Source organism: Neovison vison, chromosome 7 (genome assembly GCF_020171115.1).
Source record: "Neovison vison isolate M4711 chromosome 7, ASM_NN_V1, whole genome shotgun sequence".
NCBI classification, from domain to species: Eukaryota; Metazoa; Chordata; class Mammalia; order Carnivora; family Mustelidae; genus Neogale; species Neogale vison.
This window is the reverse complement of record NC_058097.1, coordinates 4644360-4662317: the sequence shown is the minus strand read 5'-3', so window position 1 is coordinate 4662317 and position 17958 is coordinate 4644360. Positions and strand designations below refer to the sequence as shown.

The 17958-nt window shown below is 52.0% G+C and overlaps 1 protein-coding gene and 1 non-coding gene across 2 annotated transcripts in view; one reads left to right on the top strand and one right to left on the bottom strand.

The window, feature by feature from the left end:
• Positions 1 to 17958, top strand: part of CDH13 (cadherin 13) — a 1000495-nt gene that overhangs the window by 919260 nt on the left and 63277 nt on the right. The gene's annotated exons all lie outside the window — the stretch shown is intronic.
• Positions 15451 to 15572, bottom strand: LOC122914898. Its single transcript, XR_006385961.1, has one exon. It is a non-coding gene; the product is annotated as a small nucleolar RNA SNORA26 (small nucleolar RNA).

The following is a 17958-nucleotide window of genomic DNA, read 5'->3' as shown; positions in this document are numbered from 1 at the left end:
CTGGTATCCCCTTCCTCATGGGCTATAATGGTTGCTAGTGCGCCAGGCTTCGTGTCTACATTCCAGACAGTGAGATGGGAGAAGGGGGAAGAAGAGCCTCGGGTCTCCCATCTTTTAAGGAAACGTCCTAGAAGTCAGCCCCATTACTGTGTAAATCTCATTGGCCAAAATTAGTCCCATGACCACACCTAACTCCGAGGGATACCAGACCGTATGGTCGTTTAGCTGGGTAGCTACTAGCTTTTGAAACTGGGATTCTTTAAGGGAAGAGAGGATGTGTCGAGTAACTAGACGCTTCTGCTACGGGGAACTTTGGGGACTGAGCTTTTCTCCATAACGAAAAACCGCAGGGTAAATTTAAAAGGATAAAACCTGCCATGATATTAGATTTCTACGCAATCAAAATAATAGATAATCATGTTGCTAAAGACCAAATGCTCAGCGGAGGGAAAGCGCGAAGATGGTCGTTACCGCTCATTCGGTTGCTCAGTTGAACAGTGTTCGTTGGGAGCCTGCCGACCCCCCGGGGTGCTGTGCTTGCTTGTCGATGAGGGGGCCTCTGCCCGCAGCCCCCAGGGAGCTTGCAGTTGTGAGAGCAAGAGCATGGGTCCCACAAAGAAGGCTGGAGGCAGGAGGGCAAGGAAGGGAGGAGGAAAATACATGGTTTCCTTGGGAAGTCAGAACCAGCGGTCGCCAGCTGGGGACAAAGAGCCAGGCAGCAGAAATTGTGTCCAAGCATCGCTGCGGTCCGGAATCCTCCAGAAACCCCACTCTCCCTGTACTTCTGTGCAGCCCTCCACCTCCTGGGACCCGGCTGCCCCCCATCCCCGAAACTGGTGGCCGTCTCCGCACCGCCCCTGGAGACAGGTGTTTGAGAAAGAGGGCACGAAGCTTGCTGGTCCCGGGACAAAGTGCCCAGCGTGTTTATATCAACGTGCACCCAAAGCACCTTCACGGGAGGATCATTTATTGCCCATGAACCCGCAAAGGACACATCGTTGGCCTCCCTTTTCACCGATGAGGAAAGCAGAGCCTCGGGGAGCCTCTCGGAGCCCTCCCTCGTGGCAGGAGAGCGCGCAGACGTGTGGGGAGAGCGTCTGGGGCTGCTGAGAGCCCACGGTGCCCACGCGCGTGTCCCACTGGGGCGGGCTGGGTATCACCTCTGCGGGGGGTGGGGGACTGCTCTGACCTCGGGACTGTGCTCCCTGGGCATCTGGACGTGTGCTTTCTGGACATCTGGCGCTACCCTCCTGACGCCTTACTGTCATTCCTGTCCTAACCCTCCAACTTCTCACCGATCCTGGGCCCTGGAGGGTGGGGCAGGGGGAGGGGCAGGCGGGTAACCATCCCTCCCTGATGAAGTCGCATCAGCACCACCTCAGAATTAGCACTTGAGGCCCGGCACGTGGACCTCCCGATTCTCCAGGGGGGCCTACAACGTGTCAGGGACACGAACGCATAATCCGTCGTCTCTACAGTTGGAAAAGAAAAGAACAAAACCTCAATGAATAGACCTCGAACATCCGGAGAGAGCATCGTGGGGACATGACCAGGGTCAACTTTAAAGCGGGCGAAACCATCTGTTGGCAGCCCATTCGCAGATCTCGCCTTGCTAGCAAAATCCTAGGGGATTATTAATGACGTATTCCTGATAGCTCAATCATGCCAAAGGCCAAAGTGATCTCCAAACGTTCACGGGACCAAGAAATGTATTTGGCCTGTGGGTACGTGCCAGGAGATCTGCTAGGGCTTGGGAGGAGGCCGCCAGGGACAGAGAAGACTCATCGAGGCTGAGAGTTCCTGAAATAGCCCCAGCCCGGCCTGGGCCAGGCAGACGGAAGTGCTCGGTTAGTCGGCACGGCCTGGAGTAATGGCAGCTGCGTGGGAGGTGCATGTGTAGAAGCATGTCTGTGCGTAAGCAGACGGGCTCGACTGCACCTTCCAACGCGGACTGATGTCTACCAACCGTGACATCAGCAAGTGGCCTTGTTTTAAGCCAATCCCACGAGTGAGGCCTGTGCAGGACAGACAGGCCTCCGACGGGGCTTCCGGACTCCACGAGGGTCACAGTCAAGAGCCATGGCCATGGCCACGGCCGTCAGCCGCCTCTTCCTCCCGCGCCCCCATCCACACTGAGCCTGTGCTCAAAACTCGGACTATCTGAACCCGATCCAAAGTAGAGCCTCACCTCTCTGAAAACTGCAGCCTTCTTGGCCCCTTTTTCTTTGGGTCTTTTGAAAGTCCTTTCCCTTCTTCTCCCCGCTTTTGGACATGGAGGACTTTTAGCTCCGCAGTGGAATCCATTCCTGAAGCTGCTACAGAGCAAACATTCCGTGATGAGAATCCTGCAACGCCCCCCCCAACCAAGACTCATTAAAATGCCCAGTTTCAGATTTGCCTGTGAGTCATCAAGTCCTTGTTGATGGACTTGTTGATAAACAAACACCTTGTTTAATCTAATGTTGGAGACCATTCAGAGAAATGAGGGGAAATCAAGGGAAAATCGCAGGCTGTCTGTGGGACATTTCGTTCTGTATCTTCTAAGATCTTTAGAAGTAGAGGTCAAAAATCAGTCTGCTTGGAAGTTGGGTTTTGGTCATCACAGGCCTTCTCGGGAACACAGAGGCTCGATGTGTACGGTAGCCTCCCATTTGTGGGGAGGGGAGAAGGGGGGTTTCAGACTCCTTGTGTTGCTAAGAACAGATTTCAAAACCAGATTTAAGAGTTTAATTTGGGGTGACTCCCACCTGTTAAATTTTAATCAGGAGTTAAAGGCTAAAAAATAACGTTTCTACCTGGGGAAATTAAAAGAACCTCCCTCTACTCAAATATATTATTAACACTTCATCTTAATTAAATGTGGTTACTGACCTCAATAATGGGATTTGGGGTGAGGTCCTTTCTGTTTCACTTTGTTGAATGAATTAATTCTTTCCCCAGTCAACAAACACAGAGCTTGAAATGCAAATGAATTGTTTACAGTGGTGCCTTTGTAGCTTTTAATTAAAGTGATGTTCTTCCATTGCAAGTTTATGGTGGCAATACGTTTTATCACCTGCTCTGGCTGTAGAGTTTTTTAATTATTTATGTAAATATATTAGCACAGCTGACTCTTATATTTAGTGGTCAGATTTTCTGTTAGGAAGATGCCAGGGGGAAACAAGGGCTAATAAATTAAACAACCGAATGTTTAAAGATTTAACATCTTCAGTGGCGAAAATTAGAATTCTGGCTTTTATGACGATCCAGAGATGGGAGATTTTCATTATTAACCTCAATTAGAGGCACTCCGTTCGGTTAATATGAAAGAGCTGACCATTTGGACCAACAGTTGAAAGGTTATTTTATAATCCAACCACCTTTTTAACATCCGTCTCCACGTGTTGTTGTAAATTTGCCACGGGCCAGACTCTCATTACTGAAAGCATTGTTTCAAATTGGTTATATTTGAATATAATTAGGATGGTCCTTCTTGTCAGCCTGAGAAATTAGTTCTCGGGGCCAACATGGGAAATACTGACAAACGCTAATATGGTTTCTCGCCCACTGTTTTCTCTAAGCTGTTCACGCTGCTGCACTGGGTGGTTTGGTTTGGTTTTGGTTTTTTTATTTTGATAAAGGCATTTGAGATAGACCAAGGTTGCTGCAGAAGCTACCAAGCACGTGTTGATAGAGAAAGGCACACGTTTCAGGATGGCAAGAGAAGTGAGTCGACCAGGGAGTATGGCTCATTGTCTTCTCACCCCACTTTGTCAATCAGCAGCACCAGGCCGTGGCCGAGAGCGTCCAGGGGACTCACGCAGGGCTCACCATGGCCTCAGTACTAACACAGGTGAGAAACCAGAGACAGTGCGTCCTGTAACTGATTCAAGAAGTGTGTTTCGGCAGCAGCTCCCAGCTTTGTCCCAGAGGAGTCGTGCAGTTTGCATTTTCAAGTGAGGAGGCCCCGAACCAAGGTCTCCCACAGAGTTTATTTCAGGGGTCTCCTTGTACACGAGCAGGATAAGAGCAGACCCCCATGGAGTCAGCTCTAACCAGCCTTGCGTTCCTGCGTGAGGGCCGCGTGTGTGGATCTGGACGAGGGTTGGGGTGGGCTAGGCCAGCTCTTACCACTGCTAGGTAATGAGCACTTACAACATGCCGGCACAGGGGATACAGCAGCAACAGAAACAGTTTAAAAATATATCATAGAATCTTTATATGATGAGGATTACATGCCAGTGGGGCAGAGAGAAAGCAAGCGAGAAAGTAAATAGCATAGTTGTGGGTGATCAGTGCAGAGGAAGAAAAAGAAGTGGGGTCGGAAACTCTAGAGAGGGGCTCAGGAAAGGCCTTGCTGCTGGCCCGGCATTTCAGCAGGGAACTGAAGGAAGCAGGGGTGCACCATGTCGATATGTGGGGACGAGGTGGAAAAAACAAGTGCAAAGGCCCTGAGGCAGGGTGTGCAGAGGTGTGAGATGCGGGGAGGAAGGGGTCATTGGATCTGGGGCAGAGTGAGTGAGGTGGGGAGATGAGGCCGGAGGGGCTTGGAGGTAAAGCTTTTATGGTGAACAAGACAGGAAGTTGAATACTGTGGTTTTGGAAGAGGGCAGAAGACACCGCATAGACCAGTGGGGAGGGGCCCACGATAAGCCAGGTGGGAGGTGGAGTGGCGTTGGACTTGGCCGTAGCAGTATAAGCAGTGAGAAGCAGGCCATACTGAGCATGTCTGAGAGGTGACGGCAGCTGGGATGTGCTAACCAGTCGTGTGCGTGTGTGTGTGCACGTGTGTGTGTTTGTGTGTATGTGACAGAGAGAAGGAGTGACCGTTGACTCCCAGACCAGGTGGACGTCTATGAAGCAGACGAGCTCCCTTGGGAAGGGAGTCAGAGGAGGAAGTATCAGGAACTCGGTTTTGATCACACTGAGTTTGAGTCAGAGGTAGGGAGCAGGACTTGGAGAGCAGGGAGGATCTAGGCTAGACAGAAAAGTCCGGGTGCCGTCCACGTTCATATGGAATTTAAATCCCGGAGTCTTCGAGATCCCCAAAGTGAAAGCAGAAAGGAAAGGAGGCCCCGGGGTGGCCCTGCCTGGCACATTCTACACAAGGCCCCACCTCCAGAGAGTAAGTGACCCGGCCACGGTTAGGGACGTGCACTCTCACCTGGGCGGCTGGACCCCAATGTTGCCGAGCCGAAGTCGACACAGGCACAACTTCCCTGGGCCCAGGATGCAGTGGACCCTCAGCCAGGAGTGGCTCAGCCCTCGGCTGCCCTGGCTCTGCCCATCCTCTCCGCTCCTGCCCCCAGCGTGTCCTACCCTACCCTCCGGTCCGTTCCTCCAACACCGACAGCCCGCGCCGGCCCCTTGCTCACCGCCGCACAGATGCGCTTGTGGTTATGACAGTAGCGGGCGTTTTCTCTGTCCCAGGCTCTGTTCTCCGTGCCTTACGTGCTCGGTCACATACAATTTCCCAGCAACCCATAAAGAAGGTGCTGGGTTGGCCCTTCCTCCCCGGTGAGGACAGTGAGGCTCAGGGAGAGTCAGCAACTCACCCAGAGTCCCCTGGAGTCACACGCAAGAAATCTGATTGCAAGACAGACCTCTCTCCTTCCTGCTCCTCTGCCTCCCACAGACCCAAGCCGGGGCTCAGCCCTCCGGGTGTGCTGGCAAACAGACTCGATGGCTCTGCTCCATCACGTTCCATTTCTCAGAACAAAACCTTCTGTTTCTGATTTGAGCGGATCGTCCTGAAATCTATGACAGCTTCTGCTGTTGAACCCCACGGTGAAACACTCCACTGCCCAGATGCCTGGGAGGGCCACAGGCAGGGTTTGGGTAGAGCCGCGTGGGCAGGGGTTGCAGAAAGCCATGGCAGGGGAGGGGGAGCGGGGGGGGTGTGTGTGTGCGTCCTCTCGCCACTGTCATCCAGCAGGGAGGCCTCTGTCACAGCTTCCCTGTTTCTTTCCTCCCCGCCTCCCGGGGCCTCCTGTTCAGACGGGGGTCTTGGAGCGGGGCTCACTTCCCAATGCTGCCAGACTCCTCGTGGGCACTGGAGCAGCACAAATGTGAGACGTGTTTTCTCCATGGGTGTGGGCGAAGCAGATCTTGACTCTTCCTTCCGTCTTGCCTCCAGGGGCTGTCCACCCCAGTCTCATGCGGCCTCGCGAAGGGAGGTGGCAAAACCCCGGGGCTCCAGGGGAGTGCACGACTTCATGGGAACAAATTCCCACTAGCCACTTTGCAGATGTGCCACCTCGGGCAGACACCCCGTTTCTCTGTGCTCGGTGTCCTCCTTGTAAAATAGGGGGAAGCACGGTCTCAGTGACAGTCACGGTGGAGGGGAATTCAGGGTAAGCGCTGAGAACACAGTGCCTGGCCCAGAGTAGCCACTCAGCGAAGCAGTCTCATTCCTAACGCAGAGTGGAAAGGCAATTCATTCAAGAATGAAAAGGGTATTTTCCTATAATCTGTGGTTTTCCCATATTCTGGACTTAGAATAAGCAAGTGTACGAAACACTTATTAGGGCTGAATGTGGGAGTCAGTCGTGGCTCCCAGGAATGGCGCTGGGGCCACAGCCAACCCTGGGGGCTGTCATTGCTGAAGGTCTCGTGACAATGGCTGTCTCCTCCTCATTCCTGGGGAGATAGAAGGAAGCAGAAAGAAGCTTCTAAATACTAAGTTTTGTTATTTGCCGTTCACTCGCCTGCAAGCGAGCCCTCAGAGAGGACAGAGCACGGGGGTGCCTGGTGAACCTTTACTGAGCAGGACCTGCAGACGGCTGACTTTCAGAGGGTTGCAGCCCCGCTTCCCGACGGACGGCTGTGCTCGACTTCGCGATCATCATAGAGCATGTGTAGCACAGTCGTATTTTCTGCTAGTAAAACTGTTCCTGGTTTGAGCATCGGGATTAAATGGGTCAATATTTTAAGATGTTCTGCAAAGCCTCTGATGCCGTGCAAATAACACCGTGACTAGGAGAGACTCTGTTCCCCAAACAAGTTGAGGATCTGGGCGACTGTGTTGGACAGAGATGCCGCAGAGGAGACTTAACCAGGGAGCGGGAGCGGGCATTACAGTTCAGCGCCTCTGATTACTTCTCGTTCAAGGACCTGTCAGCATCCGTGACGCCAAGCAGCAGAAATCAACATCAGCGAGATTAAGTGGAATACAAGAAGTTACTAGATTGATATCGGGGACTATAGAATGGACAGGAGGCCAGAGGATAAACCAGGGGGAAAAATGAGTGGCCACCAAAGAGAACCGAGCCGGGGAGGCTGTCAGGGCTACCCCCAAGGGAGCAGCCTGGCACTCGAGTTACACCTCCCGGGGTGAAAGCCGGGCCCCTCCACCCCCGACCCTGCACAGCGAGAGAAAGTCAGATTTGCCGGAGCTGAGCTGCACGTCCCCACGCCAGTCCCCCTGCATCCAGGCAAGAAGGGGAGCAGGCGGCTACCTCCCACCACCACCACCACCCGGAACCGGGGTCTGTCCAAAGGGGAACCCGGGACGCTGTGGGGAATGATAAAGGAGGCGTAGCTCTGGAGGAAGACTGTGGAGTTCTGGGTGTTCTCAGAACAGGGGGGCCGTGAGTGACACAATCTCCCGGGGCACACGCTTTTAGGATGTGCCAGAAAACCCAGCCATCAAGACAAACAATCTACCCAGACAATATTTTTCATGTCAAAATTCATACGAAAATCCATGCTAAACAAAATACCAAATTTATACGTAAAGTAGGATCAGTGGTGCTGATTTTTCCTTTTGCTGCCAGCTCTGATAGGGTAGGAGCACAGATTGGGAAGGCCATTTCTTCTGCAGATTGAAAGGATGGGATCAGAAATGCTCTGTGACGTTGCGGCTCGGGGGCAGGTGTGAACGTGCGTTCAGCCGAACCCTAGACGGCACGGAGACCCTTTGTACCAGGCCTGAACGTGCATCCCGGTGGCGCGGGCAGAGGCAGATGCCCTTTCTACAAGAGTGAGAAATGACGGGAGAACTGTAACCCTCCTCAGCCACAGAATCCGGAGCCGGGCTCCAAAGGAAAGCAAGAGAGATCTGTGGACTGAATAAATAAATACAAATAAAAACAAATGAGGCCGTAAAATAATGTTTAAGATGATTGGGGGTAAAGAACAGGAACCTTGAACATAAGTAAAACACAACGAACTGATAGGAGAGGCAAATGTGAGAAGCAACTAAATACAACATCTAGAAATCCCACGGGGCTTTATCTCATTCCCCCGCCGATGCCGGGGCAGTGGGTGTGGTCACCCCCACCCTATGGAAGAGGAAGCGAGGGACCCAGATATGTCAGGGTGGAAAAGTTAGTGAGTGGAAGGGACGGGATTCTAATTCAGACATGCTTATGTCAAAGAGTTTTTTAATAAGGAAATTATTTATTTTGAGAAAGGGGAAACCATCATTTAAAAAAAAGAAATCTGCAACAGTGCAGCGTGCAATCTCTTTAAGTCCCATAACATATCTTTAAAATTCTATTCCGATTAGGATCTTTATTTCTCCAGCTAAGCTGAGGGTCGGCATTCAGAGGGTCAGCGTTTTCTCTGTTCTCCCCTTGAATTCTTTGTGTGTGGGGCTTCTTTCGAAATCTGCAGAGATGGGAGGACCAGAGGACCCAGTAGAGAGAGAAGAGCTGAAAAAAAATGGCTCTTAGGGCCCCCGCTGGTGTCCTTCTGAGTGTCCTTCATGGGATGCCCACAAACGAGCTGTTCTCTGGAATGGAAATGAGCTGTTCTCTGAGCGGCTGCCAAAGAGCATCTATGGGTGAGGGATTACTGTAAGATATTTCACCCTTACTGTCTAAAAATTAGACCTCTCCAGCTCACAAAATAAATAATGCATAGATTATCTCGTTACTGGGAAGGTACATCTACTTGTCTTAGCGACGACATCTTCAGTCTCTGCGTTCTTGGGACTCCGCTGAGTGCGCTTGGTCTAACCCACACCCTGTTCACCTGGACGGTCATAATTGTCCCCGCTGGCGTCCCTCTTCCAAGCTGTCCTCCTCCGAGTGTCTGTCCATGCAGTATTCTGCTGGTCTGGCCATCTGATGGCTTCTCTCTCTCTCTCCCCCTTTCTCTCGTCTCTCTCCGCTCCTTACATGTGGCCCATCCCCGGTGTTTTCTTCCCTCTTGGGAACTGTACAGAAATCATGCTCCCCGCAAAAAAAAAAAAAGAAAAAGAAAAAAAAGAAATTATTCTGCCTGCCTCGAATCGTACCCATCCTCATTATTCACACCTGCTGTATTTGCAAAGGCAACATGCTAAAATTTAATTGTAACCCAAGATACTGGCGGTGTTTTCGTGGTCACGTGCGGATACGCGCGGAACAGCAGCAAAGCGGAGACGCTTGTCACACATGTTTCCAGCTGAGGTCAGAACAGGCCATGCTCAGCCTTCTTGTCTCTGCTCTCGTACAGTAAAGCAGCGTGCCCTCGAGGTTTGTGGGGCGCCACACTTTTTGCATTCTCGTGCTTTCGGGCGGCGATGTTGCTGTCTCCGATGGCCCTGGGAGTCGGGCTGCCTGGTGGTCCTCCGTGCAAGAAGGCAGGGACGGTGCTAGAGGAGCTGCCTTCACGCCCGATTACAGTCCGCTGGCCATGCGTTCAATGTTGGCCGTCAACCATGTGTGGGACATACGGTGTCTTTAAACAGAAGCGCACGTAAAATCAGGTAATGGGTGGTTTAGTTGACAAAAAGGTGACCAGAGGCTCGCAGGAACCTAATCCTCTGTGTGATCCAGGAGCAGTGGCTGGGGTCCCTCACTCGATGCCCAGTGCCTAGACCCCGGTGCCTAGACCAGGGCTGTGGGGGGTAGTGAGGATGGACGGCCCCTGCCTGCCTGCGCGCTTGCTGCCTGTCTGCCGTCCCCCTGGGCTGTGAGCCCCTGGGAGCCAGGGGCCGCGGGAGTCTTGAACCGTGCCTGACGCGTCACGGGCAGTCAACAAATTTTTGTTTAATTCATGAATAAATTGGAAATAAGCAGTCATCATCAAAGCTAGTTTTCCAGCAGGCTTTAGACTACAGTGAATCCTGTCCAGTGGTTAATATTTAATTCCTTTTTGCAAAATCTAGAAAGGGATTTCCATCAGGGTCTGACTCCAAGAAACAGTGGGAATGAGTGCCAATTCAGTATTTTTGTTCATTCGATGCTCCTCTTTGGTGCAAGCCTCCCCTTCGAGCTTGAGAAGGTAAACGATGCTTCCCTCTCTCCCCGTGCCCCAAGCACCTGGGCTCTGCTGAACCTCCTGGGGGGAGGGTCATGGCCCCCTCGGTAGGGGCATGGCGTCACCCAAGTGTTCATGGTGCTGCTGCCTCGGAGAAGCTCATGAGGTAGGCAGAACATCTTTCTGGAAAGCCATTTGGCTTCTCTCTGGACCAAAAAGGTAAACCTGGGAAGACTCTTACCCACCGAGCCCACTCACTTAGAACACAGAGAGCTGCTTTGAAAACAAGTGGGGCCAGTGACTTGTTGCTTCCATCACAGCTTCTGCTATGAGAGTACGAGGCAGCAAATTTTTTCCCATAAAGGGTCAGACGATAAGGAATAGAGGCTTTGTGGGGCACAGGGTCTGGGGCTCAACTACTCAAGTCTGCCGTTATAAGGCAAAAGCTGCCCCATCAACTGATAGGCATGGCTGTGTTCCAATAAAGCTTTATTTACACAAACAGGCAGAGGGCCAGATTTGGCCTCTGGACCACAGTTTGCCAGTCTCTGCAGTAGGTCCCTTCCTGTGTGATGGGGTCTCTGTGGTCCTCTGCGCACCCTGAGCCCTTTGAGAAAGGCCTGGGTCACATGGACTGTTTTCTCGCCAACTTCTGGCACGGTGCCTGCCCCCATAGCAAGCCACCAACCAACCCTTGCTAAACGCGGGACTCCAGGACACAGACATTGTGAAACACACCTGCCAGATGCAAGGTGATCTAAGGCCCAGTGATGATCCATCAGTCTTTGTCCGACGTCCATTGTCAATACTCAATAAGGCGGCAGTTGCTTCTCTGACAATGGATCAAACCATAGTCCTGTTTTCATTCAATAAGCAGCCTCTGACGGGGCACCTGGGTAGCTCAGTGGGTTAAAGCCTCTGCCTTCAGCTCAGGTCATGATCCCAGGGTCCTGGGATCGAGCCCTACAACGGGCTCTCTGCTCAGCAGGGAACTTGCCTCCACCTCTCTCTCTGCCTACTTGTGATCTCTGTCTGTCAAATAAATAAATAAAATCTTAAAAAAAAATAATACCCTAAGGAAATACCCTCAAAAGAAACCTTTAAAAAAAAAAAGCAGCCTCTGAGCATCCAGATGTCAACCATGGAGACTTGAATAAGCTTGTGATAAATCCTGACACCCTGCCCGGGAGCAGACCAGAGGCCTCCCTAGGATTCTTGCAGGTTCCAGAGGGCTGGAGAAAGAGGCCCCGCGCGGTGGCTCCCGGTGTCCACTCCTGACAAGTTCCTTCCGCTTCCTCGTTGTCTCGCCATCCTGCGCCCGCCCTTTTGCTCCGTCCCCCTGCCACCCAGGTACACACACGTGCGCATGCACTTAAAAGCCTGCGCGTGCACATTCACCATCACCAGCAGAATCAGGATGTTGGAGGTGTGACGGGGAGACGGTGACGTGGCCCCAAATTGCTTCAGGCTGGATCCCCACGGTCCCCGACCGCAGATCCTTCTCACTGCCCCTTCCCTCTGTGTTTTTTGCAGGATATGTTCCCCCAAAGCACCCCAACCTCGGCACTGATGGTGACTCCTCCCCTCTCTCCAGTCTCTCCCTGTCACACACCCCCCTACATGCCCCTCTGTGACCCTCCCTTCCGCCCCCTCCCCCTCGGGCATCCATGGGTTGGTGCCGAGTCCCTTCGGAGGAGAGCATGTTTTCTAGAGTTTGATATAAATTGCCTCCTAGAGCACATACTCTTTTTTGTCTGGCGTCTTTCGCTCAGCACAGTTGTTTTGTGATTCGCCCATGTCGGTGTCCTGTGTCCCGATTCTCCCTCAAGAGCAGAAACAGGGACCTTCTGCAGAGTAACTCGTTCTCTCCAGCTCCCGCCCCCAGTGGGCTTCAGGCTCACCTCTAGCAGATGGAACACGGAAACCCATCTGAAGACCAAAAGGGCCCCTGACCCCCGCCAGAAGGCGCTGGTGGTTTTAACAGCATGCCTCCCCCCATCCAGGCCTTCCCGGCCTTGAGCTGCTTCAACAATTGTTTAATGAGCACCTACTGTGTGCCGGGTGCCCTTGTGGGAGAGGAACCGAGCAAGCAAGCCCTTCCTCTTGGGGAACAGAGAATCAGGAAGGAAGCAAATAAAAAGTTGCTTCCAGATCTAATAGGTGTTATGGGAATCGATGGAAAACACTCAGGAAGTCGTCTGGAGGGACAGACATCCGGCCAACTATAGGGGTTCCTTCTGGGGAGTGGAATGAGAGTGGGGTTTGGGCAAAGTCCCCCTCTACTTGTTTTGTTCACAGGTTTTCAGAGTGTAGTCTCATATTTGTCATATTTAGTTATTTAAATGCCTTTTTTTAAAAGACTTTATTTATTTGACAGAGAGGGCTCACAAGTAGACAGAGCAGGGGTAGGGGGAACAGACTCCCCGCTGAGCAGAGACCCTGATGTGGGGCTCTATCCCAAGACCCTGAGATCATGACCTGAGCCGAAGGCAGAGGCTTAATCTACTGAGCCACCCAGGTGCCCCTTTAAATGCCTTTTAAGGAGCAATGCATGCTCATTGTAGAAAAAGTCACCAATACCGAGCCGAATAAAGAAGCAAATTAAAAGTCCCCTTTAGTCCCCACCCCCCCCATCCGGCCGCCATTATATTTCATCGTGTTAATTCCACACTCAAGAGGCAGAAAGGCACGTTTTGTTTCATTTTGTGTCATTAAGCAGGCCGTGGGAGCTACTGTCAGCTTCCTGGGGACCTGAGCTGTGTTTATTTTTTAAGAGGTACTAATCTTTGATTAACAAGGATGAATGTAACATTGAAGAGGAATCTAATTGCACGTCCCCTCCTTCTCAACAAAACCACACTGTTCTCCCCCAAAGCGCGTTGTCAGGACTGAGGATGTAGGGCCGCGAGCCGGGGAATGCTAGGGGACATTTTTCATGTCACTGCCCAGATAGTGGTGCGAGCGTTCCAACAGAGAGGTGTCCCGGCTGCAGATTACGTCCCCAGCAGAAGCCAGGCGGGATAATAACTCACTTTGTCATTACTTAATTCTGGGAGGGCTGCAGTCACTGACCTTCCGTCGTGGGAAGGTGAGGCCCTCGGTGTCAGGATGTCTGGGAAGAGAAATGGCGAGGGGACAGGTGACCAGGGAGGGGGGAAGGGGCTGCCTACAGAAGTCGGATGACGGGTCCGCGCTCCTGATGCATTTCTCCTCTAAATGACGTATTTGCGTGTTTCACTCATCAGCTTGCTCGGGTGACACGTATCCGGGGAGTGCGTCCTCTGTGCCCCCGCAGAGCCCACCTCTAGGCGTAGGCCAAGCCGCCGGTGCACCTCTTCTCCCCGCAAAGTCGGGCACCGGCCTTTGAGGGCACAGGAGTTCAAGCGAACACAAGACCGTCCAGACCCCCTGTGTGGATTTGCCAACATCTGGTGGCTCCCTCGTATGTCCCATTCTCCTGGGTCTGCGTGCTCAGACGGGCACCCTGGGCACCCCGCCCTCCAGCCACTCCCTCAGGACCCACCAGAGCTCTCCACAGCCGGGCCCATCACACCCAGAGGCCCTGCCGTCTGCGATGCTAAGTATTCTGCACGTCTGTCTCCCCCTCCCTGCCCCTTCACACCGAGTGGCTCCCCCGTATCTCCTTCCATATAACAGCCACGTGGCTGAAACCTGCAGGAACATAGTGGTCAGAGTCGTGCTTTTGCATGCAGGATTTAATATCCGGCCTGCCTCTGAGAGGTGTGGGACTCTGGACAAGTCGTTTAGCCTCTGCTGGTCTCATTCTCTCCAGATGTAAAAGGAGATAATACCTAGCGTCATCGGAAGGATTATACGGGCTGATCCGACCAAGCTCTCAGCACAGCATCTGGAAAATAGTAGGAATCTGTGCATATTAGCCATGACTGTAATCCTTCAAGAATCGTTGCAAACGAAACCTTGTCCTCCAAGCCGGCTCTCCCCACCCACTCCCAGTCCCAGTGGGGGCTTCACCTTCCTGCATAACTTAACCCAACTTTCAGCACACATGCACGCAGTTAGACGGACATTGTCAGTGAGTGTCCTAGCAAGGACAGCCCCCCAGTCTCAACAGCTTAACACAATATTTATTGTTCCCTCAGATCACTCACTGCCAGTGATGAGAAAGGGGCGGGGCCAGATGGCTCCGTCCGCATCATTTGAGCATCAGACATCCTTGGCTGCCTCCACCTTCGGGGGCTGTCCCTTCCGGGTGTGGCCTGCGGGGTCGCTGTGCACAAAAGAGGAGGAGGGTCTTCTGGGGGCTTTGTGGCTGGAGCCAGAAGTGGCATTGAGACCCCAGCCTAGCTGCAGGGGAAGCTGAGAAATGCAGCTCACCTGGACACCCAGGTAGAAAAATCATGTTGGCCAGGAGATGCTCGAGGGCACACTACATGCTCTGGATCCTTCCCCCAGGGATGGTCCCCTTCTACCTTCCCTTGGGCTCCATCTTAAGAATTAACTCTGGAACGGAGGAGTGGCTTGCCGGAGAGGAGAGACTTTCCCAGCACGGAGGCTGCAGGGTGTGGAGAAGTAGCAAGGAACCTGGCCCCTTCGGGCACCAGCACCAGCAGCACCGACACGGGCCCCAGAGATTCCCCGATAGAAACAGCTCACTGCCACCTGTGCCTGGGGTGCACGTGGAATTTGAGGCAGGGATGAGGGGCAGGTCACAAGAGCGGAGCCCGAGACCTTCTGAATAACTGGCAGTGTTCCCCAGCCCATCCGCCGGACCTAAGAGCCCGCATCTCCGGGATTCCAATAACGAGGCTAGTGAGAGCTTCCCTCCCTGATTTGCCTACCTCTTTGCCAGGTCTCTGCAGCGAGGAAAATGCACCGAGTCGAGTAGTGATTTTATTTATTTGTTTATTTATTTATTATTATTTTAAATTCCAAATGACCTTTCAAACAGAAAACACCTCATGTAGACTTTTTTCCCCACCTTCGAAGATAAGCATCTCTGGAGGTATCCTCAAACTACGGTTAGGTTTAAACTCATCACTGTGCTAGGAACTGAATAAAAATATCACAAAGGAACTCTTCGGTAGCTCAGTAGGTTATGCATCTGCCTTGGGCTCAGGTCATGATCCCCGGGGCCGGGGATGGAGCCCCGAGGCGGGCTCCCTGCTCAGCAAGGCGTCTTCCTCTGCCCCGTCCCCGCCGTGCTGCGGACCTGCGCTCTCCATCGCGTGCACGTGCTCTAAGAGTCATAAAATCTTAAAATCACCAAGGTGCTTGAACCAAAAGAAAATTTCCCTCTGGTTCAGCCGTGACTCCAGACAGGATCCAAAGAGGAGTTCTACAACCTCTTCCCTGGGTTTTACGGAGACTTACCTTACCCTTCTGTGTTAGCCTCTTCAGGCACTGCGTCAGCCTTAACAGGGACCTTCTGCAGAGTAACTCCGCGAGTAGTGATTTTAAAACAGAGTCAAGGCGAGGAAGGCGTGTTGGCCCACAGTCTGAAAGCCGTGTTGTGTTATGTAGCAGCCTTTCTCCAACAGCCCTACCTACTCTCAAGACGAGTCATTCCACTCCTAGGAATTCATCTCCAAGAAGTCATCAGAAATGGTGGCGTCAGGCTTGGGTACCGGAAAGCAGGGATCTTCCTGCAGAGTTCTCCACTGGAGCCTCGTTCCCGACAGCAGAAAGCTGGGGAACAGCCTGAGTGTCCCCCAACAGGAGGCGGGTTGAATAAATAGTGGGCCAAGCCCCGGTTTTGTAAGAACTGTTAAGCCAGGGGAACTTGTTCCCGATATAAAGTGAAACAGAAAAAGTGGGATATCAAAACCTGTACGACCCCAATTATTTAAATCCCACGTAGAGACGCTCCTGAATAAAATAACCCACGAGGCTGGGAGTGATTCTCTCGGGTTCCTGGAAGCATGGACAGCTTTTCTTCTCTCTCTTCCCACTCTGCTTTTGTATTGTCAGGTTTTCTAGGCTGAACACGTCGCTTTTATAAACCGAAAAATAACTGTTTCAAGAAGCAAGAAACAAGGGCACTGTAAGGAAGCTCGTCTTTCTCTCCACAGACTCGCCCAGAGGCACTGGGTTCCTTTTCTAATCTTAGAGGAATGCGAACACGGGCCTAGACCACCGGGCCCCTGAGCCTGTCTTGGGCGCCAACAAGCACTTGTCACCCGGGACACATCCCGTTCCGCTGTCAGAACATCCATTCAGCTGCACAAAATACATCCTGGGAAACTCCATCGAGCTAACCCTGCAGACAGCACTTTTCTTTACAAGGAGAAATGAAAAAGCCTTTCCCCTCTGTAGGTCCTATAAAGACGTTTCCTGGCATCTTTAAAAAAAAAAAAAAAAGACAAGGGCCCTTCTCCCAGGAGCATTTGGGGAAGGGGGCTGGAGCGCATGTTGCCCTGTACGCCTGCAACGGATTTCCAGAACGATCTAGAAGATAAAAGCACTTCGAGTGAGTGAAGGGAGAGAGGTGTGTGTCAAACGTTTTTCCTCTCAGGTGGAGTTTTTAATCTGCTGTTGTTGGGCTGTTCAGACAACCGAAATAATGAACAAAAATAACAACGATTACCCCAACCAGGACAATAAAAGGCACTGTCGCTCTCGCCCTAAGGCCAGAATGGGAGCACTCAGATACTTCTTCAAATCCCATGGAACAAGCCAGTTACAGGCGGAGACTCGTGTCCTGGGAAGGGCAGGTTAGGGTGTGGAGGGACATCTTTACCGCGTGCCCAGCGCGTGAACTCAACAAGGCATGCGCTGCTCCCGCACCAGATGGGGACTCGTTCTGCGACCCAGCCCACCACGACCCTGCCACTCTGGGCCCAGATGCAGGGGACAGCGGTACTGCTCCCTTAGTGCGTTTCCAGGGACTAAGGACTCCTTCCTTCCCTGGTGATGACATAGGGACTGTTCTTAGAACGGAATTTAAGCTCTGTTGGAAAATTGTTGAAAGCCTTCAGTGCTCACTTTCCACCAAATTCAAATCTATGTTACTGTAATAACCAAAAAAAAATCTTCCAAGGTTCAATTGGAATTTTTTCCTATTAACTTCATACTAAGGGTCCAATTTCAGGAAAATGGTTTCAGTGTGTGAGTGAAATCATGCTGATTGTTACGCACCACCGAAGCTGGCCTCCAGCACATGGCTGACACCTATGGTCCCTGGGTTTGGACTTCCTAGAGGGGCCAGCGTTAACTTGGAAACGTCCAGATTTTTCTGACATCGTCTGATGACTTGTCTCTGAACCCGAAGTTCCCCCCTTCAAGTTATATGGGCTTGTGTATTTTCACAAAGTTTGCTAAACTGTTCACTCCTCTGGTGCTTCAACAGACTATGAGGATGGAATCTGAGGTTTTGGGGGTGCTCGTTCTAGGCTAGTAAAGGAACTGAACCTTTCACTGCACTTCGAGGCTTTCTGTCTTCTGGGCTTTCCACCTGTCATCCCGTGACCCCTGTACCTCCCTCCAGGAGTCACCAAGAACGTAAACTACAAAAATAAAGGTTTGTTTGTTTGTTTGTTTTTATTAAGATGTATAACTTTAAAAGAAAAGCAGTGATATCAGATGGAAAGCCAAAGAAAAACAGAATTAAGCCTTATTGAGCAACTACTAAGTACCAGGCAATTTCTGTGTGTTTCATCATTTCGTCTTCTCAACAACCCCGAGACAGGGCCTACTGTCCCCACTTTGCAGAAAACGCAGCTGAGGACAAGAGGCTACACACATGTGCTGGGAAGCATGCAGCTAAGCAACAACCCCTCCCAGCCAGTGCCCTCCTGCTGTAGCTCCCAGGAC